Genomic DNA, 26,099 nt, shown 5'->3' on the forward strand with positions numbered 1-26,099 from the left:
TACAGTTACAAGCAATTGGGAATCATTGTTGATTGAATGTCAGACGACATGGACATTTCTGCTCTATTTTCATCCAGTGCAGCTGGTAGCTGGTGGTGCCATTCACTGAGGTGCAGGAACCAGAAAGGGGGACAAGTGTGCCGAGGAGATAGGGCATGAGCTTCAGACAGTTAGGTTTGAGATGCCATTGGGACATCCAGGTGGAGATGTCCAAGTTGTTAGATAAATGCATCTGGAGATGAAGTTGGGCATATACATTGTACCGTGGACTTCGGTTTTCATTGCTATGCCTGAGTGGCTAAAAGTTAACAGTACTATAAACCTGAAGTAAATAATATATCTTTTGGTGGTGACAGATTCCAAGCCAAGTGCATTGTTTCCTTTTGTAATTCTCTTTTACCAAAAATAGAAAGATTTCCAATTGCCTTTGCAAGAAATGTGGATGAGAGGCCAGGGGATGTGGTGGAGAAAAATGCAGATGGTACCTTCTTGGCAAACTGGACCAGAAATAAAAATGAAGACCTAGAATATTATATTACCTTAAAATTTTAGAAATTAGGGAAGTGTTCTTTCTAGTGAGCAAATGCAATAAGATGAATAATTGGGTTTCTTTTAAGTAGGTAAGAGAATAATATTAGCCATCATGGACCAAATACTGAATATGAGTCAGTACAAATGAGCAGTTGTTACCAGAGAGAGCAGGGGCAGAAAGTAAATTTTGGAATATGTATTAAGGAATGGAAGTCATGGTTAAAAGTCATGTTTAAGTACTGGGTAAACTTCAGAGAACTTGGAGAGCATCCAAACGTGAAACGAACTGCTTTAGAAAATACAGGATGCCATTGGAGGTTGAGTTTTGGGTTTCGTATTATATCAGCAAACACCTGCTGCTAATTCTAGTTACCTACTTAGTAGGCTGCCTATGAAATAAACTAGTTTTAGGAGTTTGTCATTGAAGCAGATCAAGTTTTACAGGCTATAGCTGTGTCTCTTCCCGTGTACTTCCACCATGCATTTTAATTCAAGGTACCTTGAATTTATGAAATTTATTTGACTTATTTTAATACTTTTTTTTGAGATAATGGTTGATCAACTTGGCATCATAGGCTTACATTAATAATTAAGGATGTACTGGATATAAATCATCTAAATACAAATTCTTACTAAAGAAAACTAGTTGCTTTTTAATTTGCAGATATCCTTCATATTAAACCACTAGACCAGGCAGGCTATGAGAGTCATCATAATCTATTGCATAAAATGTCTATTATTATTTTGGAAGGCTTTAAAATTAACATTATTAACCTAAGAGGCTATACTGGGCACACCTGAACTACTTTATACTGTCTCATCAAAATCTTTATATAGTAAAAATGTAATTTGCTCTCAGCAAAATGCCAGAAGTTTGTAGTCATGCCAACTGGAAAACATTATTCTTTTTTTTTTTTAATTACTTATCTCCATGATATCCCTTTTTTCTTTTAAACATCTTTATTGGAGTATAATTGCTTTACAATGGTGTGTTAGTTTCTGCTTTATAACAAAGTGTATCAGTTATACATATACATATGTCCCCATATCTCTTCCCTCTTGCATCTCCCTCCCTCCCACCCTTCCTATCCCACCCCTCTAGGTGGTCACAAAGCACCGAGCTGATCTCCCTGTGCTATGTGGCTGCTTCCCACTAGCTATCTATTTTACATTTGGTAGTGTATATATGTCCATGACACTCTCTCACTTTGTCCCAGCTTACCCTTCCCCCTCCCCATATCCTCAAGTCCATTCTCTAGCAGGTCTGCATCTTTATTCCCGTCTTGACCCTAAGTTCTTCATGACCATTTTTTTTTTTAGATTCCATACATATGTGTTAGCATATAGTATTTGTTTTTCTCTTTCTGACTTACTTCACTCTGTATGACAGTCTCTAGGTCCATCCACCTCACTACAAATAACTCAGTTTCGTTCCTTTTTATGGCTGAGTAATATTCCATTGTATATATGTGCCACATCTTCCTTATCCATTCATCTGTTGACGGGCACTTAGGTTGCTTCCATGTCCTGGCTATTGTAAATAGATCCACAATGAACATTTTGGTACATGCCTACTGGACATATACCCTGAGAAAACCATAATTCAAAAAGAGTCATGTATCATATCTTTTGATGGGTAACCCTATGACTAAGGTTGTCCATATCTGCAAACTAGTTCCAAGAATTATAAGTTATAAAAGGGAAATAAAATACTGAATTCATTCTCCAAGTGATGTTAAGTAGTTGGTTTCATGAGATTTTAAATGAGTTGTTTTGGTAGCATCTGAACGTAATACCTGAAAAAATACATTTTGCACATTCACATCCAACACTCACTTTTTTCAAAGAAATTTCCATGTCTTTTCACTCTTTTGAGTGACTCTATGTCCTATCAAATGTTGCCAGGCTGAGATTTTAAAATCCATGTGTTGCACAGAAATTTCCATTATGATGACATACCCATATTCCACTTATTTTAACAACTCTTCATTGAAAATGAATTATGCGTTAGCATTATTTACCATAGCTCTGAGCCAGGCTGCCATATATAACTGCTGTGGTGGTAATAGGTTTAGAGCCAAGAAAATAGAGAGAGATATGAACAATTCTTAAAAAGATAATGTCTTAGTATGGGAGAAGAAAAATGGCCAGAAAAGATCATCCAGCTATGTGCTAAAATAGAACATACTCATTTTTTCCCTCCAAGCCTTACCTAATTGTTTTGGCTATTAAAAACTTGGACATATTAAGTGTTTCAAACCTCCATTCAAAAGATCTTTAAAATTTTTCTTTCTGTAGGGGTGTTGGTTACAACAAAACACTTCTCTATCCTAAAGCACCTCAATAGTATTATATGATAATTAGTGATGAGTACTTTGATTTCTGAAGATGACTGCTATTGATTCATAAATTTCTATACAAGCTCCAAAGGTACACTTGGTGTACCCACTCATGGTTTTGTAGGGATTGGCTCTTCCCTTTCCCTACCCTTCCCTCTTCCAAAAATTACCTCGCTCTTCCTTTCAAACTCTCCCCCTCTCTCTCTCTTCCTCTCTGTCTCCCTCTCACTTAGTTATTATTATCATCATTTTTTCTTTGGCAAGATTTGTTCCAAATCTTTATCTGTGTTTAAGAACAAAACGGATAATGACCCACTAAAAATGATCAGGGGAAAAGTATACAGGACTTGATTGTGTACATATTAAATAATGCTGGTTATTTACTGTTGTTGTTACCTGAGTGCAGGGCTATAGCTAATAATTACAGGTTGAAGTGATAGGATGTGTATGCACAGACTGCTGTGACTCTGTGTGGTCCCCGTGGTCCCTGAGCTGGCTCTCCGAGATTCGGGCATCTCAGAAGATGCCTGTCTGTTTCGTCTAGAGCTACTGATTCAGGTCCAGTCAGGCACCTACTTGGTTGTACGTAGAGGGGGAAGAAGAGCTACCCAGTTGCATAACCCCCTCAAGGCAAACTTATGAAGTGAAACCACAGTCTACAACAATAAGAAGCAACATCCCTATAACATGGTATAATTGGAAAACCATTTTTATTTTGGTGAGCCTTATTATAGTCTGTTGAGAACATTTTATTACCTTCATTTTATAAATGAGTGAGAATGTGTCTCTGAGCTATTAGGTGACCTTACCAAGGTCACTTAGTTGCAGAAACTTCAGCCACTCATCCCATCATCAATATTGTCCATGGATTTTTTAAAGAAACAAAAACTTGCTCTAAGGTGAAAAAATACTTTTATCAGGATTAAGATCAAAGAAGCAGCAGCAACATTTAATTTAAAAACAAAACAAAGCAACCTTAGCATCTGCCTGGAGTATCACTTGGCTGAGCTCAAAGGAAAGCAACCACACAAAAGCTGTCATATTAGAGACAGCCCAATCCCAGATGATGTCATTGCTTTTCCCCCAAGTCCCCACTTAATGAAGTTTTAATAAATGATTTTTCATTCCACATAGACTCTATGTGTATAATCCTTTGGAGTAATGTTAGGTATATGCTGGCACCCAGAGCAGTATTTTCAATACCTTCAGCTTGCTTAATTAATCTCCTTTCTATGAATGTTCACATGACATCAAAAATATCCAAGTGGAAATTTAAAAATTAAGCCAGGCACCTAGATATTCCTAAACATGCAGATGGTTGCAATGATATACACCTGTGTTGAGCAGGTCTACATGCAGATGATGGTCCAATTTCATGTTGTAGAATTAAAACATTGTTAGTTTTTAAAATATACTCAAATATTAACTTTATCAGCAAGGTAAAGCAGTGTCAGTTTCCTGAGCAACATTCTTTTACTCAGTAAAGTAGATAATTTAACTGAATGAATATATATTTTTTCCCATAAGACTTAATAAAGGTGTTTTAACCAAAACTGAAAAAAAAATTCCCACTTTAAAAAATGTTTGCATTTCCTAAATTGGTCTTTGTAAACAAAAAGTTTCTCATTATTGATATAGATGAAACATTCTAATGAGTGATGGGATTTTTGCTCTCCATTTAAATATCGTATTAATACCCAGACACAAAACATCATTGTTTGGTTTCACATAGAAACTGCAAGTTTACTTTGTTTGAAAAATGGGGAAATAAACTCCTGTTTCGGACTTCTCTTTGTTGTTCTAGCTGTGTGTCATTGACACTGGCATGACTTGTCATGGGAAGGTGTAACGAGGCAAGACTGGAATTGTAACAATTATTAACCTGCAAATCTGCTGTGGCAAAGTAGATTCCAGCTAGAATGACATCTCTAAGTATTTCAGGAAATAGTACTCTTGTTTGAACTACTCATTTTATTAATTTGATTTGATGAATATGGGAGAGATTAATAACTTTTAAATGTAAAGAATGGCCAAATGTCATTAACTGTACATTTCACATAGGCTGATAGATTGGACACTGCCCCTCCCTCCCGGCCCCCCTGTCTCTTTGGTGGTAATTTATTTAGCTGGGAAAGCTTGGGTTTGGTGTAGCATCTGGTTTTCAGTGATATCCTGCTGGTCTTATCCAATTTTCCAGCTGGGAGCATGAGGCATAGGGAGGTTGAATGACTTGCCTAAAGGTCACCTGGTAGCTCAACTGGGATTATAACTCAGAATCTTTCTGATTTTCCCATCCTTTGCTCACTGGACCACAAAACTCCCTTGATCCCATCTTCTCAAGCTTGCCTGAGCAGGAAGTAATGTGTAGGCCTAGAAAAAAAAGTCCCAAATTAAATACTGGCCACTATCATCTTCTTTAAAATGTTTTAAACTTCCACTGATATGACTCTGATGGAATCTCTCGTTTTCATTCTAACACTAGAGAATATTTCTATTCATGGGAGTATTGTCCCTTTCCAAGTGGTTACTTTGTGAAGGTTCATACTTAATTGCTCAGATGTTGATTTTGGTCAAAACATTTTGAGAATGTCAGTGACTTTCCAGAATGCTTGTGGCAGGAGAATACAGCTACTTATGTGTATAATAGGACTTGTTCATTATACTCTGACATGTGGTACTTGACTACTAAGTTCAAAAAAACCCACCTAGCTCATCCTATCTTAGAACTTCTAGACTTGCCACTCCCTCAGCCTGAAAATCCTCCTTGTGATTTTCTATGGTACCTTTTTATCATTGAGATCTTAGCAGAAATGGTACCTTCTCAGAGAGACCTGCTCTATCTAACCTCCTAATGTAATGGCTTTCTTTATCTGATGTCCCCATATTTTTCTTCATTACATGTATTGCCATTTACAACTTTTGCTAATTTTGTTTCCTTTTTATTCTCTGAGTCCTTACTCTGAGCGTAGGAGTCTAATCTGTCTTGTTCCCCAGCACATACTAGACAACGTTGGATATATAGAAGAAACCCAATAAACATTTGTTGAAAGAATGAATAACCATTCCTGATGAAAGAAGGACTCTCTTCTTTTTTTTTTTTTATTATCATTCAAGGAGTTTCAAAAGAGATGCCCATGGGGTAGTGAGGGCGAGTGGAGATGACCCTTAGTCATCCAGCCAGATCAGGTGAATTAACCCTGAAGGTCAACGGGCTGATGGATGACAGCTGTCCCTGTCAGATCACCCTCTCATCCATAGCTTCAACCTTCGAATTGCCCTCAGGCTTGGCTGGTGATCAGCAGAGGAAAATCAGTTGTGTTATATTTATAGTCATACTTCATTTTTGATCCAAATTGTAGTTTTGCCCACTTTCATCACCCGCTTTATTTACACAAATGATACTTAATGATGCCTATTCACTTACAAAAACCAAGTTCACATTTGAAGACTGACCAATGTGCAGAATATTGAAAAAACTATCCGACCCCTGAAAAGGAATTCCCAAGTTTTTGTATCAACAGACATACTGTGCTGGAATCTCCGAGGGTGATGACTTTAAATAAATGGGACTTGAAAAATATTTAACGTAGTCAATGTTTTTAAGAATTCAGCCAGATAACTTTCCAGATTTGCTTGATATACACTTATTCATGACTATTGAGAGGGAATCAAACTGTGTGGGACACAAATCCCTGTTGCTGATGACTCCACACGTACACTATTCTGCACTTATAACCTAGTGGTCTGATCATTGCTTTCTAGGGGAGGAAACAGGACAACAGAGTGACTTTCTGAAGAAGGGCTCTGAGTTATTCTGACTTCCCAGTGTGTGCTTAGCTGCAGGTATTATGGAAGAAGGTTCCAAGCACTTGTTTGTCCTGTTCTCCTTACTGTGAGTTCTCTGAAGAAATCATTTCTGTAGGATCTGGCCATTTTGCCAGTCACAACTTACAACTCTGGATAGTAATTGCATGATGCGCTGTCTGGCTGTGTTGGAGACCTGGAAGGTGGGGATCTCAGGCAGTGAGCAGTTTCCCTCTCACTTGACAAAGAGTACTCTGGGGACATTTTGAAGTTAATATGGGGGAGTTTCAGGGTAACACAGGTGTCTGTGTTACCATTCTTTAGTATCTTTTTTTTTTAACATCTTTATTGCAGTATAATTGCTTTACAATGGTGTGTTAGTTTCTGTTTTATAACAAACTGAATCAGCTATAGGTATACATACATCCCCATATTCCCGCCCTTTTGAGCCTCCCTCCCACCCTCCCTATCGCACACCTCTAGGTCGTCACAGAGCAGCAAGCTGATCTCCCTGTGCTATGCCGATGCTTCCCACTAGCTATCTATTTTACATTTGGTAGTGTATATATGTCCATGCCACTCTCTCACTTCATCCCAGCTTACCCTTCCCCCTCCCTGTGTCCTCAAGTCCATTCTCTACATCTGCAGTCTGCATCTTTATTCCTGTCCTGCCCCTAGGTTCTTCAGAACCAATTTTTTTTTTTTAGGTTCCATATATATGTGTTAGCATACGGTATTTGTTTTTCCCTTTCTGATTTACTTCACTTTGTATGACAGACTCTAGGTCCATTCACTTCACTACAAAGAACTCAGTGTCGTTTCTTTTTATGGCTGTGTAATATTCCATTGTATATATGTGACACATCTTCTTTATCCATTCACCTGTCGATGGATACTTAGGTTGTTTCCATGTCCTGGCTATTGTAAATAGAGCTGCAGTGAACATTGTGGTACATGACTCTTTGAATTATGGTTTTCTCAGGGTATATGCCCAGTAGTGGGATTGCTGGGTCATATGGTAGTTTTTTTTAGTTTTTTAAGGAAACTCCATACTGTTCTCCATAGTGGCTGTATCAATTTACATTCCCACCAACAGTGCAAGGGGGTTCCCTTTTCTCCACACCCTCTCCAGCATTTATTGTTTGTATCTTTTGTTGCACTTATAAAACTACTGCAGCAATCCTTCATGGATTCAATTTCAACCTTCTGACCATCTCAGCTGAGACATGTCTAGTTCAGAGATATGGACAAACAATTGTTGCCATCACACCACTCTTGAACTCCTGTGATAATTTATAACTACCTGGATGAGTGCGCTTGAGCCCCACATTCATGGTATTATTAAAAAAGAAACATTAATGAACTACTAGAACTGAAATGAACATTGAAAATGGACTTCTTCCTTGATTTGCATATTTCAGGAAAGCTATCTTAAAGGTGTTCAGATTGTTTCACATGGTTCCCCAGATAGACTGTATACCTTTGTTCTAAAAAATGTGGTGAAGAATTCATTGGCTTCTTGAATTCTCCAGTAATTATCTTGGCTTCCAACAATCATTTTCTTTTTATCATTGGGAAAGAATTAGATTGTACTCACACTTTTTCCTAGAAAGGTCAAAAGTTGCTCATGGGTAGGGTGGGTATTGAGAAAACAGGATATGCCATTAAGGCATTTCTCTGTTTTGAGCAGACAGAAATGTGATCTTTTTCTTTTTCTTTTTCACAACTGATATTAAAGCACCTCCCAGTGTTCCAGGCCCCCAGAGGGTCATAAAATTTGGGTCATTAAACTGATGATGGGAAACCTATCAGGGGATTGTTTCAAAACAGATGCAAATGCCTATATCCAGAAAATAAACTCCAGACACAATTCAAACAGAACACACTGATAAGTGTAGTATAGCCGCAAAGAATCTTGAGACTCTTTTTCCAGTATCATCACTTGGATTTCATACTTTGTAATTTCTTTCTGAGAGATGGTCTTGCATGATCCTTCAATCTTTTCATAACAAATTACCTTTTGGAGAAGAAATCGATAACTTCTTATAAAGCTGACAACTGTCTTTCCTTTTCCATTCAGATCAATGATTCTGTGGACCAGTTTCCTATTATTAATCATGCTGACATTAGAAGGAAACTGAAATGAAAGAAAGAGTTTGTGAACAAGGGTACTGAATGACAGCCAAGTCGAACCATCAAGTACATGCACTCAGTCAGCTCCTGATGGATGATCTTTTGAAACACATTGTCTGCATGACGTCATGGGAAAATCTTCTTTTTCGTTACTTTTGGGAGTAAACAGTCTGATTCCCTGGGACATATTTTACACTATCTTTTCCTCTAGAGAACTAAACTTTTCTTTTTCCAAGAAGGAATGTGTTAGAGTTACTTAAATTTATAAGAAATGATCATGGGGTATAACTGAAAAACAAGAAATTCCTGCTGGTCTGATTCCTCTTCACTTATTCATTTATTCAACAATATTTATGGATTATCTATTATGTGCAATAGTGCAATATAGGATGTTGTATTATTTAGATGTCAAATGGTGATACATTTGGGGATTATTGGGGGATGTCATTCTTTTTTGAAAGCAGAACTAGCAGCAATTATGGTATAGTTATATCTAGAATTTTAATTTGTAACAATGCCCCAAACGGCATCTCATGAAATGGAGTGACTCCAAACAGCAATGATCTCTTCCAGGGAGGAAGAAGGTGTAGATTTTTAAGTGCCTAGATGACTATGGTAACTGATACTCCTTCTTGCCTCAGATTCCTCTGTAGAAAGAGTGCAGGGGAAAATGAATTGGCTACACATTGTTATCTATCTCCACAGGCAAAAAAAAAAGAAAAAAAAGTCAGGACAGAGGTCCTTCACTTTTTTGTTATCTTGAAATGTCAAGAGAGAGAGACATCTGAAGGGGGTAAAGAAAGGGGGTGAGTAGGAGAGAAACTCAAACGTTAATGGGGAATAGAATTTCTCTTGCACTGGCCACAATACATATGTTTGTTATAAAGCAAGAGGCGGGGAAGACATGCATGCCTGATGTTGAAGAAAAGCCTGTTTGTGCCTCATACACTGGAGAAATTGTCTGAGAACAGTTCATCCATGTGAAAATATGACCCATGTCATTTTGCCAGGGTCGTTAAGACATTGAGCTGCTGAGTAAGGCCTGATTGGATAAATTCAAGATCCTGGGGGTATACATACTTCCTAGTGCCCAGTTTTTCTAAGATGCAAAAAAAAAATGTCAGTGGAAATGAGGTTATGGAGTGCCACTTGCGTGGGCGAGACAGGGTCTCCATAGGGTGGGAACCAGTCAGATCTCAGACATGGCCCATTCTTTTAGATTCTGCCCCATTTTCTTAGTGGGCAAAATGAGAAATAGGGAATAAAAGCCCAGCACTGGTAGCCAGAAGAAAACGGTGGTATTTAAAGATGGGGAAAGGGAAAGGTTACACATCATTTTGAAATGAATTCCCATTCTCTTTTGACTATTGTCATATTCATGTTTTACAAACTCCTAAAATGTCTGGAGATAAAATTCAGATCATTTGTTGTGAAAAGAAATGGCTTCATAGAGGAGCTTAGAGGATATGAAAGCTATATTTGAATGAACAAATATTCAAAAGTAGGCAGGAAATATGGAATAATGGACAAGATCTTTTCCTTAGTAGAACTGTATAAAGTTTGAGGGCATCATACATGAAGCAAAATAACTCATTGGAAAACAAAAATGAAAAAACCCTCATCCTTTAGCTGTTTCAGTTTTAACTAGTCTAGGACGAATAAACAATTATTTCAATGTTAAATTTTTTAAAAAATTGAATTGACAATTCTGATTATTCTGGCTTATTTCCAATGTCTCAGGCTCTCTCTTATTCAAGAAAGTGACAGAGCAATCACATAATTCATTCAACAAATAGCAAAATCTTACTAATTTGCAATGGATCAGACCTTTAATCTCTCCGGGCCTCAGTGGCTTTATCTATAACTTGATGGATTACAACTAGTTAATTTCCAAATTTTGTTCTTTGGACTGTATGACTGTTTCCCAGCTTTAACCTTTCAATAAAGAGGTTTATAATTTGAATACAGGTCTTGAAACTATTTGTATTTCTAGAAAAACAAAATATAACAACCCCATTATGATCTCTCTGCAGTGCCACCTAAATATGTGAGAGAAGAAAAATTCCTGGTTTCTTCTTGTATTCCTATATTCTAGGAGTTGTTTTCTTTTGGGGGAACATTTTAATTTAATAGGCACTTACTTTTTATTTTTTTTAATCAGTAATGGAGCTGAGAATTGGGCAGGGTGGAGCTTGCATTGAACCTAAGTGGGCCATTCAGTTTTAGTGTGACAGGTTTCAAAATCTTCCCAAAATTAAGGGCAGAGAATTTATTTTAAAGGACACCTTTGAAAGAGATATATCTTTCTGCCTTTTTGACTTAAGGGTCTTTGAACTTGTTTCAAGCTACTTAGATTTAACAGCTTGAGATCTGCTAGTTATAAAAGTGTTTTTTTATTTTTTTTTCCAAGAAAGAAGATGTGATTTTCAAATCAAATTGGCAGGTACTTACAGAACCATCGCTCTGAATGAAGGAGTGGAAACATGAGACCCTTGTAAAGATTTCACTGCCATTAGGAAGTTTCTTTTGAGACACTCATATCAGCCCACTGATAAAATGTCATAAAATAACTGTCATCTCCACCTTTTATAGGAGCAACCCTTGGATTAGTCAGAGCTGCTGGATTGTAATAAGGAAATGAGTGTTTAAAAAATGAATTAAAGGAAAAGATGACCTTCAGGTTACTCTGGTCGTTGATGAGGTCAGGGGAAGGAAGGTTCAAAACCGAGTAGGACAGAGGTGAGTCCAACTCTGGATGCAAAAGTTCACAAGTCTGCATTATGAATAATATATGTAGGAAATGAGTGTTTACTCCTCATTGGCAAACTGGAAGGATAAGATAGCTTCCTTTTGACGCGAAAAAAGATCTAAATGTGAGATGCTATTTTAAACACCGAACAGCTGTTTCATCTTGAACTAAAAAGAACAAAGAAAACACCCTCAAGTCCACATAGGATATACTGTGCTTTCCCTTGTGTGTGTCTGTGTGTCTGTGTGTGTGTGTGTGTGTGTGTGTGTGTTTTCCCTCTTTTTACTTAGGATAAGTGAAATGTCATTTTATCTTGGGATGTTTTCTTTATAGACCAGGGACTTGATAAGTTAAAATATTGGAAAATTTCCTTTTCATCATTTTCAACATAAACAACTTTTCATTGCTTTAATATGAAGTATTTTCTTTGTTAATCCAACAGAGATTAATGCCTGCAATGCTAAATTGTATACTTAAGGGAAAAATTATGATGGTCCATGGATAATATATTTTAGGCAAGGCCAAAGCAATAGGATGGCATTATATGATAGTCTAAGAGATTTTCCTTGCTCTGGAGAACCATTTGAAACAAAAAGCGTAGCCTGAATCACTGATTTAAGAGATTTCAACTATCCAGTTAATGCCTGGGAATCCTAGAATCTTATTCACAAAAGAGTTTAAACATTTATGTTTGGATGATTCAGAAAATGAATTTCTGATTTGCAGAGCAAGCTTCTTGGGAATTTAACTCAAGACACCTCTTTGATTGATGTGAAAAGGTATACATCTTTAAAGGTTTGAATTAATACATAAAGTCATTTGCCTTGGTTTGGATTTTATCCTGGAAATTGCTGAGGCTGAATGCATAGAACAAAATTTTTACATATTCAGTAAATAGCAGGTTTATTTACTTCTTAATTCTTCATAGATATTTATATCTGCCCTCCCAATTTAATTTTTTGGAAAATAAAAAGCCATTGCAACATATTCTATTCTCCCAGATAAGAAACACACGCACACACCTAGTTCTTTTTACCTGGAAAATTGTTCCATTAAGCAAGCAAACACACACTGAAAAGTTTAATTATTTACTTATCTGTCTGTAAAAGGCTGGCTCATAAGACTGTGGCTTTTTTTTTTAATTTGAAGGAACAACTTTAGCTCTTTTTGGTTATGTGGTTGCAAAACGTATGTCTGCTATTTTATAATGTTCCTGGCTCTCTTTCTTTTTAACTCATGAGACAATTTTAGTTAACTTTTCCAGGGGCTTAATTACTTCTAATTTTGTTTTTGAAATAAAAGATGAATTTCTTTAAATTAAGAACAGGAATTTCTAGGCCAGAAACTGCTATTTGTCTTCCTTTAGATAGAGATCTCAAAGGTACTAACATCTTGTAAAAGTTAAAAAAAAAAAGGAAGAAGAAAAAAAATCTGTGCCAGACCTTCTTTTTTAATCCAGACTTGATTATATAGCACATTAATAAATTGTCCTGTCAACCTTTAGGACATGGGTTCAACTCCAATTGGTTTAATGGCCACAAATGTTTCCTTAGATGGATTCCGGATTTCTGGATGGAGGAAGAAATGCCAGGGATTCTCAGGGCAGGCTTGAGACCCCCCTACCCCCCACAGAAGGTGGTCTTGGGAGATAATCACACCCTGCTGATAGGATTTGGCAGTTAAAATAGATAGAGGTCAGCCTGTCATTTTGTCTATTTAAATAAGTCACTTGTGATTAAGGATAAGCAGCAAGGTTTTTTTTGTTGTTGTTTTTTTTATTCTCTCTCTCACTTTTGGGTCCTTGCAGGTTCTCATGTGTTTCTCTGATGTTTCATCCCTTCTGGAGGATTTCTCTCTCTTATTCTCTCCTGCCTTTTACATGAAAAAATGTTCATGTTACCTCTGTCTTTCCACCTTGGAGACATGGACTGGGTGACGATTTATCATTTTATTCCATTTAAATTTCAAAAATTGGTATTCCAATCAAAACTCTTATCTACCAGATGTTCTGTGATATCTAGAGAAAATTAAAACTTAAGACAGTTGTCTCTGCTATTTCCCTCTTTGCTAAAGTCAGTAGAATCTCTGTTATGTAATCGAGTTCATGGTAATTTCTCCATCTGCTTGGGTACTTTGGTACATAAACTTATTTTTTTCTGCCTTTTGAAAAAATTAAATGATGTCTATAATTTTATGGAAATGCATGAGGGCTGCCTTTGCTTTTAGGACTTTTCTTGACTATCAAATAGCAGGTCCTTATAAGATCATGCACTTTTTCATAAAAGTATTTGGCTGTTAACACAAAACGGAATCAGTGATACAGAAGTACTTGCATCCGCCAAGTTGTTTGCTGCAATTGTTTGCTAAATGTCATTCTGAAATACTGTTTCTCTTTCTCAGAGGCTTTCATCCAATGCTCTTCTACTGCTGTTGGCCTAGGTAAGACTCTTTCAGCTGCCCATCCCATTCACCAGGCAGGGCTTGCAAAGGGGCAGTGCTTTGTTGAGTGAAAGCAGATGCGACATAAAGCCAGCCATCTCTTGGGCACTCTCTCATACCCTCAGTCCACCTTCATCTCTAATCATTTCTGATGCATCTGGCTTTGGGCAGGCTTAATTTGATGGTGTCCACCTCAGCTACATCACATATTTCTTGCTTTCTGCCCTGGGACAAGAACCTCAAAGTACTCAAAATGTGCATTGCCTGGAAGGGCCAGATGATTACACCCTGTGGGGCAGCCCTTAGCCAATGGGGGACAAAAGCTAGTGCATCCCTTGAGCAGACCATTCTGAAGCCCATTCTCAGGCTCTTCAAATTTTGCCAGTGGGGTTGAGCCCCAGGTGGTCAGAGCAGTGATCAATGCACTGTGGACCAAAATTTCCCAGTTTTCTGCTCCCATTCTTGGTATCATTTCCCCAAATAAACTATTTGCACACAGGTTCTTGCCTCAGCCTCTGCTTTCTAGGGGAACCCAGCCTCCCATAAAACAGCACAACACAATGCAAAACAAAACAAAAACCCCAGAGATCGTCCTTCTAACATGACTTGCTGCCTCATATCATGGTTATTTAGATATAGTGCTATCTTTCCTAAGAAAAAAGTTTGCTTTTTAAAGTTGGGGCAAATATGGTGAGCCCCTGTTTTATGGCAAGCTCTCTGCCAGAGCCTGGGGGTACAACACCGAAAGAGAAGACACCTCTCCTGGAAAGGAATCTACAGTCCAGTGTTTACCCTCTTTGGATATTTCACAATAGAGGCACAGCAAATTATTTTTTTAAAAAACTGAATGATATTTCTTAAATTCATATAGAACACTCCTTTGGTTAAAGATGCTTATACCTGCCTTAGTCACAGGACACTGTAAATAACCTTTTACAGAAAAAGTCTGGGTGTTGTAAGAATCAAACAGGAAGCCAAGAGGTAAAATGCATCGGGGATGGTTTTCTCCAGGAGAGATTTTGAGTGAGATTTAACAAGAGGTTAAAGACTTGGGTTGACAGAGGAAAAACACAAAGGCATTTCATGGACAGAGAATGGGGGGAGAGAGAGAGAGAGAGCTCAGGGTTCAAGAGCATAAATAGGTAAGTGTGGACACATAGACTAACATATACTTGACTGTGGTCCTGCAGAAATTAACATCCTGTGAACAGTAGATAAGTAGATAAAGTTTGGGGATTAAATAACTTTGAGAAATTTGCATATTATTTTCAGAATTCAGAAGTTCATAGCCTACATTAGATTAAAGATCCCTGAGAAGTACTGCTATTTATAAAAATTAAATAAAACAATCCCCCAAAAACAAGGTTGTGGAGCTGAGCATTTCCCAAACTTCTGTGACTACGAAATCTTTTGCCACTAGGACACTGTTCAGTCATCTTGAGGCACATTGCTTTCCATAGAGTGGATATTGGGAAATTCTGGAAGGGAGCAGTGCTGAGAAATAAAGTTGATGGGATCTGGGATGGGGTGGGCATGGCAGTGAACCTTGCATATGTCATAGATGTGTTTGGATTTGATATGTCAAGCAATCAGGCGCTACTGTCTCTGTCCTGGAGAAAAGAAATATGGTTCATTGCAAGATAATTTAGCACACCAAAATCACACTTCCAACTTCATATTGGCGTTATCATCATGCAGTTACATTTATCATGTCCATTGTTGGGAAGGCAGTATAACAGAGGATTTTGTAGCCAGATACGTATGTTCACATCCCAACTTCCCTTCGTCCTGTGTGACCTTGGCCCATGTCTCCATGTTTCTGTTTCATCCCCTATAATATATGGACATGATGATAATGGTGCCTAATTCACAGGGTTGTTGGCAGGATTAGATGATATAAAATAATTAAAGCACTTAGTAGAGTGTCTACTATAGAGCACGTGACCAGTAAGACATAACACATTTATTTTTACAGTAATAGTATTGTGTAGTGGAAAAGGCACAGACTTGAGGACAGACCTAAGTTTGAAACCTGTCACTGTCCTTTATTGGGTTTACCAACTCCTATGCATTAGTTATTAGTTATTACTGTAAAGAAGGGAATAATAATACATATCTCACCGGGTTATTGTGAGCATTAGAAATATAGATAAATTATAAAGGACATAGAAGCTGCTCAAGTAATCGCTACTGGTATAATTATCATTGTGATTCTACAGTATGCCTCTATTTCTTCTTAGGGGCAGTATACTGCTCCAGAAGCTTCCTCAATCTTTTTCTGAAATTGCCTGAATTTCTCCAATGATTCCTTGTGCTGATTTTTGGATTATAGAGCATTACTAAATATTTGCTAAATAAATGGATGCATAAATTAATATTCCTGTAATTGGGGATTTCACCCAGTGGGCCACTGACAGAAAATATCTGACAGTAAAGCTGAATTGTGCAATAAATCATGCACTGTGCAGTCAAAATGAAAATGGGTCTATTTTATCCTTGCTGTATAAACAGAGAAGTTAAAATCTAAGAAAGTTATTAGTCATGCATTTTGTTCTTACAGATTAAATTTAGACCTAAACTCACTCTTTTTTATGTTTATTATGTTTTTTAATGGACAGATAGGTTGGGAATAAAATATTAAAATTTTCTCTTTGGTATCTGTATCATCTCCTTGGGTTTTTGTCAAGGGGCAGATTTAAATTTTCATTTAAAGTAAGATATTGTGATAAGATATTTTATTCTAAAACATTCCTTACTAGAAATCTTAAATTTACAAAATGAGGACTGTTTTTCCCATAGTGAAGTCAAACAAAGATAGAATTCCCAACTCCCCTTTTATTTTCCTTCTTTTTTTGGATTAATGCCTTATCAGGTTTTAATTCAGATCAGTCCTGGAAAGATTGTTTAGCCAGATGACATGTAACTTTTGATAGTGTTGTGTGTTATGTACTCTTTCATATGAAGACTTAGGTGGGGAATTTTTTAAAAGAAACACTTAAGATTTATATTATAGTCCAGGCCACCTGAAGTGGGCCATGTAAGGCATATAGGTCATGTGACCACTCAATACCTTTCTTAAAGGGGTATCCTCCCATGGGATGAATATTTTATAAAAAGGACACAGAGACATGTGGTTATTTTGTTCCACTGAAGCACATTTCTCTAAAAGACCAAGGATGAATTAGCCAACTGCAGAAGCAAACATATCCTTGTTTCAAAATTTTGCCGTAACTGTGTCCTCATGTTGAAATGCCCTTTGTCAATGTATTGAAATTTTGAATTCTTATAGCCCTAAAGGGAATAAAAGTAATTCCTCTTATTTGTGAGTTCTTTTAGAGTTTATGATGCATTTTCATAAACTTCATCCTTGTTGAAGAGTTCCTTCACGTTTCAGGGGATATGGCATTTAACGAAAAACATCAAATGCATGCGTTTTCCCAAGCTCCTGATTTATTCCTCCCCCCCACGTTTCCCCTTTGGTAACCATAAGTTTGTTTTCGATATTTGTAAGTCTGATTCTGTTTTGTAAATAAGTTCATTTGTATCTTTTTAAAATTAGATTCCACATATGAGTGATATGATATTTGTCTTTCTCTATCTGACTTACTTACTTAGTATGATAATCTTTAGGTCCAAGATAGATAACCAACAAGGACCTACTGTACAGGACAGGGAACTCTACTCAATATTCTGTGATAACCTATATGAGAAAAGGATGTAAAAAAGAATGAATATATGTATATGTATAACTGAATCACTTTGCTGTACACCTGCAACTAACACAACATTGTAAATCAACTGTGCTCCAATAAAATTAAAATTAAAAAAAAAACCCATCAAATGCAATGACAAAGACAGTCAGTAAATGTGTTTTATAAACCACAGTGGTGCCTAATTCCCCACTTTCACCGTTGTTCCCAATGAAAACACCCGACCCTCCGTCCCCCACAAACAGGGCAGATAGACATTACATGGACAGTTGGATTCAGCTTTAACAAGAGCTTTAAAGTTGCAGAGTAACATAGGGTGGGTTTAGAGTAGAGCCCATTCCTTGCTGTTTTCCTATTTGGATATAGACTAATATCTAAAAACCACTTGATTAGAGTACAGCATGACTCTTAGAACAACATATTGATGTCTTTTAATTTACTGTAGGTAATAAGCACATGAAAGAAGAGATTCTGGATTTCAACCTTAGCTATTTGCAAAAATCCCAAGTGCTCTTAGTCTACGTCATTCTTTAAACACACATACATATATATATACACACTCACACAAGCAGCAAGAGAAGGAAAAAAAACAACCTGACAATTTCACATGACGAAGAACAGATTAAGACTGACTAATCTGGGATGTTATTATACTTGGGAATTTTCAAAGGCAAGAGCCAGAGTCTCTAAAGACTGAAATTGGACCATCTTATTGATCTCTAAGGCAATTTTTGTTGCATATTTGTATTCTAAAATAAGAAAAATCTGTCTAAGGCAAGGAATAAGAATTCTAAATAGGTTGTTTCACATGTGCAAAACTTGATTTTTCAACCCAAATTTTACAAAGTTTTGTAACGGGCAGTTTTACTATTCTCCAACTTAATGATAGCCACATGGGCAGAATCTCTTTGAAAATGTGTATCTTATTTGATATTTACCTAACATATTACATAACTTACAGCTCCTTGACAAATATATTGAATCATATTGTCCTGGCTGATTTGCTGGGAGCAAAATTAAAGTGGAGGAGATTGGTATTGGGAAGGGAAAGAGGAGTATTCAATGACAGAATTGGCTTCTAATATGGCAGAAAAACAACACCGTTAAAATTTGAGAAGGCACTTTTAAGTCTTATAATAATCAGCAACCAAAAGGAAGAAGAGGTCTAAAAATAGAGATGGATAATTAACAGTCTAAAAATAGACTTGGCTAGCCATATGGAAGTCATTACAGTCTAGAGGTTAAAGGGGCTGAGGAGAATAAAAATCAAATCAAATATTATTGTATATTAAACCCACTACCTATAAACATTGTCTGTAAATGCTTTACAGAGTTCAGCTCCATCGAAGACAATTCGGTACAAGAAAAATATAAAGGCACAAATGATCATTTCCTAATTCATCAAAGCATTTTTCTTGGGAAGGTGCTTTTGGCTCCAATCCAAAAATGCTCCCTCTGACTTAAGATATGCTTGTCATGCTATTGATATAATGGGAATTCTGTCTTTCACAATGGGAAAAATAGAGTGATCACTTCTTATATTTAGAATAAACAATAATACTTCCAATATAAATAGCATTGCCCTAAGAACAAATAATTATGCAAAAAAAGGAGACTGTCAACAGAGATAGATTTAGTATAGGCTAGAAGGGGCTAAAGGGTTCTAATTTTTTTTTTTTAAGATTAAAGCTGTCAGTGTATCATTTCCTCTGTTTTTATTGTTATTGTGGGAAGATGCAGGAAATGTTATTTCTAGGTAAATCTGCAACCCACTCTCAAGGTTGTAGAGTTTCTAGGTCTTTTATACCTTTGATGTCTCCTAACTTTCTTGTTGCCTGGAGGGCTAGGGGAGGAATCTTAAATCTGCTTTTCTTAGTTTTGAACTTCTGGGTTAAAAAAAAAAAGTAGATGTGTGAAGGAGTGATTGGAAGTTGACTAAAATAGAAAGCAGTGTACTACATGGAAAGAACACAGGTGTGCTGTGTCAGGCAGAGACCCAAATTGGAGATCAGGCTCTGCTTGTATCCTGTGTATGACCTTGGCCAAGAGATTTATCTGTGTGAGCCACATGTGTCTTATCTGCAAAATGAGAATAATTGTTTCTTGGTATTTATGTTGGGTATTGTAAGTATTTTATGAAGAAACATATGTAAAATCTTTAGGAACCCAAGGCCTTGATACATAGCAATGTATTAATAAATGACAGTAGCTTTTAATATTTATGTCCATCAGTTCAATCTAGTCACAGTTAACAAACTCTTAAGATGTCGACCAGACAGAGATGACAAAGTTCACTAAAACAGTTTGAAGCTTCATGGTTAAGGAAGATTGTGTTCTTTCTACTTTGCAGTCCTGCCATTCAAATTTCAGGATTCTTTCTTGCTGCTCCCTATTGATTTTAAATGATTTTTGCTTTTTTAAATAAGGCCATTCAATCAGGATCTATTTTTTCATTCTTTTAATATCAGAGTATCTGCTACACCCATGTAATAATTCTCATCTGTGTATTGATTTTATTTTTCATCTTCATATGAATATGATTGCTTCTGATTTGTAAATAAATGATAAAGCCTAATGAATTATAAAAATGGATGCAAAAACTAAGTCCTCATAAAAGATCTTGCACATTTCTTTTTTCTTAGCTAATATACCTTTTCTATTGCCATTGTTCATAGGCTCTTTCCAATAGAATTTCTAAATGTTTGCTATTTGTGAATATGAAAGTATTAATTTCCATGAAATAATACTACTTTATTCAATAACTTTTTCAGTTGAATCCTGAAAAATCTTGAGTTTCATCTGCTACTTAGTCAATTCATCTGAAAATTGTGATGATTTTCCCTCCTCTTTTTTTTTTCAATTTTTATGCTGCTAATTTTTTTTCTTGTCTAACCATGTATAAAATTATAATGAGTACATTCAGTAGAATATAAAACATTAGTGGTGATAATGGACATCATTGTATTTTTCCTGACATTTCTGGGAATGTCTCTAGTGATTCCCTGTTAAGTATGGTGCTGGCTTCTGGACTGAAATAATATATTTTTTTAGGTTAGGAAATTGTCTATCTATTACTATTTTGTTGATTGTTTTTATCAGAAGGGTTTTTGAATTTTGGTAAATTTTTAGTAGTTTTTCTCATTTTTAGAACTATTACTATGAAGACAATTATAAATTTATTAAAATTAGTCACTTAAAAAAAATCCACACTTAGTATATAAACATATATATTCACTCATAGTATTTGATTTTTGAAAGTTTTTCTGTGTTTGAAAAATCTGTACCAAGTTATTTTGGATGACATTTTTATTAAGTTGTAACAGTCTTTTTTTTAATCGATTATTTTATGAACAGAAACGCTAAATAGATTATTTACTGTATGAAATATATGCAGCTTAATAAAATGTATTATTGCCCTCTTGTATTTTTTTTGTGTTATTCTGTGTGTCAAAAATATTTTATTGTCTATTTATTTCCCAAATTGAATTATAACCTGATGGATTAGTTTCATTAAAAAGTTACAAAGAATTGAGAAAAAATCCAATAATATCGGAAATAAATATACCAACCCAAATAATAAAAACAAGTGAAAAAGGAAGCAAAATACCCAGAATACCATAATGTACTTGCCTCTTAATGTCCCTAATTTGAGTGATTCATAACCAATTTCTAGAATAGTGTTTGTATCTTCAATTAATTCATTACCAATTAGCTTTTAGTTTCTGAGCTGGCCCACAGTGTCCACAGCAAGTCCAGAGACCTACCTAGTGGTATTGTGTTATTTCCTGACTCAGTAATTTATGAACATTTATGAGGTTCATAAAGAAAAAACATTAAAGGTATATAGGGAAAATCTCATTTCCTCTTCTGTACCCATCGACTCAGCCCTTACCTGTCACCTTTCCACAGGTAACCACCAAAGCAGTCTTTTAGTTTTTGTATGTCCTTGCAGAGTGTACATGCATGTACAGATAACTATGAATAAGGGCTCTTATTCTCCCCTCCCCTGTTTATACAATAGATAGAATAAGACACACATTTTCTGCACTTTATATTTTCATCAGTAATATATCTTAAAGATCATTCCATCTCAATAGATTAAAATATTTTTCATTCTTTATAGTGCATTATATATATATATTTATAGTGCATTATATTATAATTTTTATCATTTCTCTATTAGTGGACATTTAGAATGCCTCCAGTATTTCTCAATGGCAAACAATGTTGCAATGAATAACTTCCAAAAATCAAAATCTATATTGATAAAGCTGATAAACAAGCTTTTTTTTTTTTTTTTTATGCCTTACAAGAGGGATTGTAAATTGATGCAATCCCTATGGAAGGCATTTGGCAACAGCTATCTAAATTACAAATGCTTGCTCTCCTTAACCCAACAATCCACTTCTGGGAAGAGATTCTCTTTTCTGTTTAGGTTTCCATAGGGCTTAGCTTAAAAATAGGGAAGAGATTCCTGATTTAAAAGGTATTGCACTCTATTTACAGGTTAATGTGTTTTAGAGACTTTAAAGAATAGGATAGGTGCTTATTAAGAGATCTATGTAACAATCTACCAATCTTCTGAGACCCTCTTCAAGCATCATGTTTTGAGTTTTTATTCATGTGCTGTCATCAGAAATAGATTTCTGTCTTAGACCAAATAATTTTAGACCTACAAACCTTGCAATTTCAAGTACTTTCTGTCAGGTTCATACTCAGAATATTTCCATTATACTTCTCCCTTCCACCAACTCATTACCTACTTCACTTTATTTCTTTTCCCTCAGTAGAAAAGGCAATTGCGTTGGCAGAAAATTGTTTGGTCTTTTTTGTATTTCTTTCCTCTACTCCTTTCCCAAAAGATCCCCTGTGATTTAAAAGCTAAATAGATGTTTTTCTCTCTTTGGAGAGAGAAAAACATCCCTCTGCATTCTATAATTTTAAGATGTCATTTTTACTAATTTATAATTAATTTTGTCATATTACATAGTAACACTCAAATAGAAGGGTTATCATGAAAAGAAACTGCCCCTTCCCTCACAATTAACCCCTCTCCTAGTTTCATTTCCCAGAGGCAATCTCTTTTAAAATTTCTGTTCAATTGTATCCAGTGTTTAGTTTCATAACTTTAAATAATGAGGTCATACCGCTATTCTTGAATTATTAACTTTAAACTCTCTTATTTCTTTTCTTAAATGAAATATAAGGGTATAGCTCTTACATATCACCCTACTCTCCCCACTCCACTCCTTTTTGATTTTGGTAGCTATTTAATTCTTATCTAATTCCATTGACTAACTACATACATCTTTAATTTATATACTTAAACATTTTTTCTTTTTCCCTAATTATGAATATTTCTTTGATTCTATGTAAGATACGCTTTTTGTCCTTACTCTTTCTACCACCTTCTTCCACCACTTCTACTTCCTATTTCCTGAGAGATAGTTGTCAAGGTTGATAACATTTATATTATATTATGAAACTATAGTTAAGTTTTCTTTAATTTTTATGTATTCAATATGTTGAGTCTCACAGGTGAAAACACACAATTATAAAGTAATTCTTGTTCATGATAGAACCAAAGGGTGAGTTATAATTACAATTGCTCCTCTATTAGTACAAGGTCTTAAAATCATTTGGAATTGCTATTTGGAGAGTGTTTCTAGTGCCAAGAGATAAAACAGTCCCTGCTTTTTATGCTCAATTGGGTGCTCCAATCTATGCTTTTTCATGAACAAATTTTAGTTAGCTTTTATATTTAGACCAATATTTCCTTGCTTTTTGTCTTATAGTTATTGCCTGCCTTTGTCTTCTCATTGAGAAAACTATACTCCCTGTCACTCAACCTCTTTGAAGGCTGAAGTTAAAACCTGTCTTCTCCATGGAGCAAGTCCACTGTGACACCACTGAGGCCATCTATCTTGGGAAAAGATAAGTGTCTTCACGGTTAGTATGATAAATCTGTGTATTGATTATGATTAACACTAGATGCTTTTACTTGGACATAGCACTAGTTTTTAAAATTATATTTTGCATTTCCTCAGGTAGTCACTGTATCATAATGCTCTTGAATAACTTTGTTTTTTCACCTCTTGTGCTACTTATTCTTTTTTCCACTCTAATGCTTACAATAGTTCAAATCTTCCTGTGGATTGTAATTTACATTAGTTGAAAATACAGCCTCTAAATGAAATCTACATCTTGGATATTCTGTAGTCATCTTGATTCTTTGTATAGGGAAATGGCCCACTAAGAGTATGTTAATGGAAATCACTGGCTCACGGATTCCACCTGTATTTCCTGGGTCAATCACAGATACGCCCACCCCTCCTAACTCTATATTATCTTGACCATGTCCTTTAACATCTCTTGCACTCCTTTTTCTTGTACTTTACATATCTTTCTGGTACTTATTCCTTTCTATTCCCAATACCATCTTGGTTCAAGCCCTTATCTCCTCCTTAGGCTTAGGGTTAGGGTTAGGTCAGCTCCTAACTGACCTCCTGCTTTCAGAAGTCTCACCCAAACCCACTCTGGCATGACATTCCCTGGATCCTAAGATATCCATGATTCTTTAAGACTTAGCAACTAAATTTCAAACTCCCAACTCTAGCACTTAAATTGCTCCATGATCTAACCACATGTTCCCAAATGCCCCTAAAGAATAATAAGCCTAAACTTATCCCTCAATAATAATAGTTTTAAGTTCTTTTGATACATACTGTCTCTTCCCCTCACCAACCTCACTTATGCTGTTCTCTCTTTTTGCAATGCTCATTTCTAGTCTCTGTCTGATGAATTTCTCCTAATTTTCAAAGCCTTTTTCAAATTTAATTACTGCCAATGAGTTTCTCTGATGCCTCAAAGCTGAAATTGTTTCTCTTTTCCCATGCCTTCTTCTAGAACTTCCTTAATATCAGTTCTTAACTTTTAAGAGTCCCTTGCATTGCACTCATCTCTTTGTGTTATGCTCCAAACTAGATGTGTCTTCTTTGAGAAAAGGCATGTGCTGTGCATATTTTATGTTCCTAAACGAACCCATCATTGTAAGAACTCCAGAAATATGTTGACTACAAGACTGAATCTATAACATGAAATTAGTCATTCTCACCCTTGCTTACCTCACAGGGACATGGGCCTGCCTTATTTGGAGGAAGGATTGCAGAAATACATGGAGCTATTCTAAGATGTAGTTTGGTTTTATTTTTTCATGAGCAGATAAGTGACTATGCACATGGTGTTCAGGACAGATGTCAAAAAAGAAATAGATGGAGCTGCAGCCTGATTGAACTTCCCAGTTTTAGTGGAACATGATGTGGGATGTTTAATTTTTGCCTGGGGAAATTAAGACAAATGAAAGGGCTGACTAAAAAAAAAGTCAAAATATATTTTATAGCCATGTATAAATTCAGACATGAAAGCATTTAGTCGTTCATATTGCAGGCTAAAAAGTCATTCTGTCCTGGCTTTAGAAGAAGAAACTTTATGTCTTTATTATCTGTGGGCCTTGTTAAAAGCAAACCTGTTCTCTGCTGTGAGTACTGAAAACCACTTCTCACAGCTCAATAAATAATAATGGCATAATGATCAAGAGATGGGCACTTAGAAGTTTCAGGAGAAAATATCCTGTGGAAGGGGGTATTTATATATGGGAAAAGGGATTTTCCCTCACCTGCCAACATGACTGACTATATAAGCAGATAGCATTTCACATCTTTCAGTGAGTTTGGAAAGTTCAAATGTTGGCATTATAGTTATATACCGGCAGTATATAAAATGTCAAGTTGTACTAAAATGTAAGGGGAACACTGAAGTGGTTAAATAAGCAGGCTGGTGGTGGAGGAAAGAAAGGAATGGGTAAATAGCTTCCTCCTCGTCTCAATTTCAGATTAGTACAGATTAAAATTAGCATATCAGATGAGGGTCATCCATTCCAATTGCTTTATTTTGTAGGTAAAGGAATAAAGGTGTGAGGAAATAAAATCACTCCCTGTACTGTTTATCATCCTGCTTACAATTTATACTTGTGAAAAGTAGGCTTTATGTACCAGATACCCTCTTGCCTTGGATAACAGGTGGTGGATCCTTCATTAAATGTTTTTCTATTCCCAATAACTTTGTAAAACAAACAAATAGTTCTGCTCTTTCTTTTAATCTCAGGGATTGTGAGAACGAAATGTTGTCACTAAAACAATTATGTGTTTCATCTGTTTTAGGAACTAGTACAAAATCAGGTGCCTTCAACCTAGTAAGTGCAGAACCAGAGAGGGTCTACATGTAGAATTCAGGGGATCTGTGAATTAGGATGGGGGAAGTTACATTTTTATTGTCACTGAGTTCTATCTAGAATAGAGCATTTCTTTCAGTAATAAATGTGAGCAACACCTCGCA

Source organism: Balaenoptera ricei, chromosome 15 (genome assembly GCF_028023285.1).
Source record: "Balaenoptera ricei isolate mBalRic1 chromosome 15, mBalRic1.hap2, whole genome shotgun sequence".
Classification (NCBI taxonomy): Eukaryota; Metazoa; Chordata; class Mammalia; order Artiodactyla; family Balaenopteridae; genus Balaenoptera; species Balaenoptera ricei.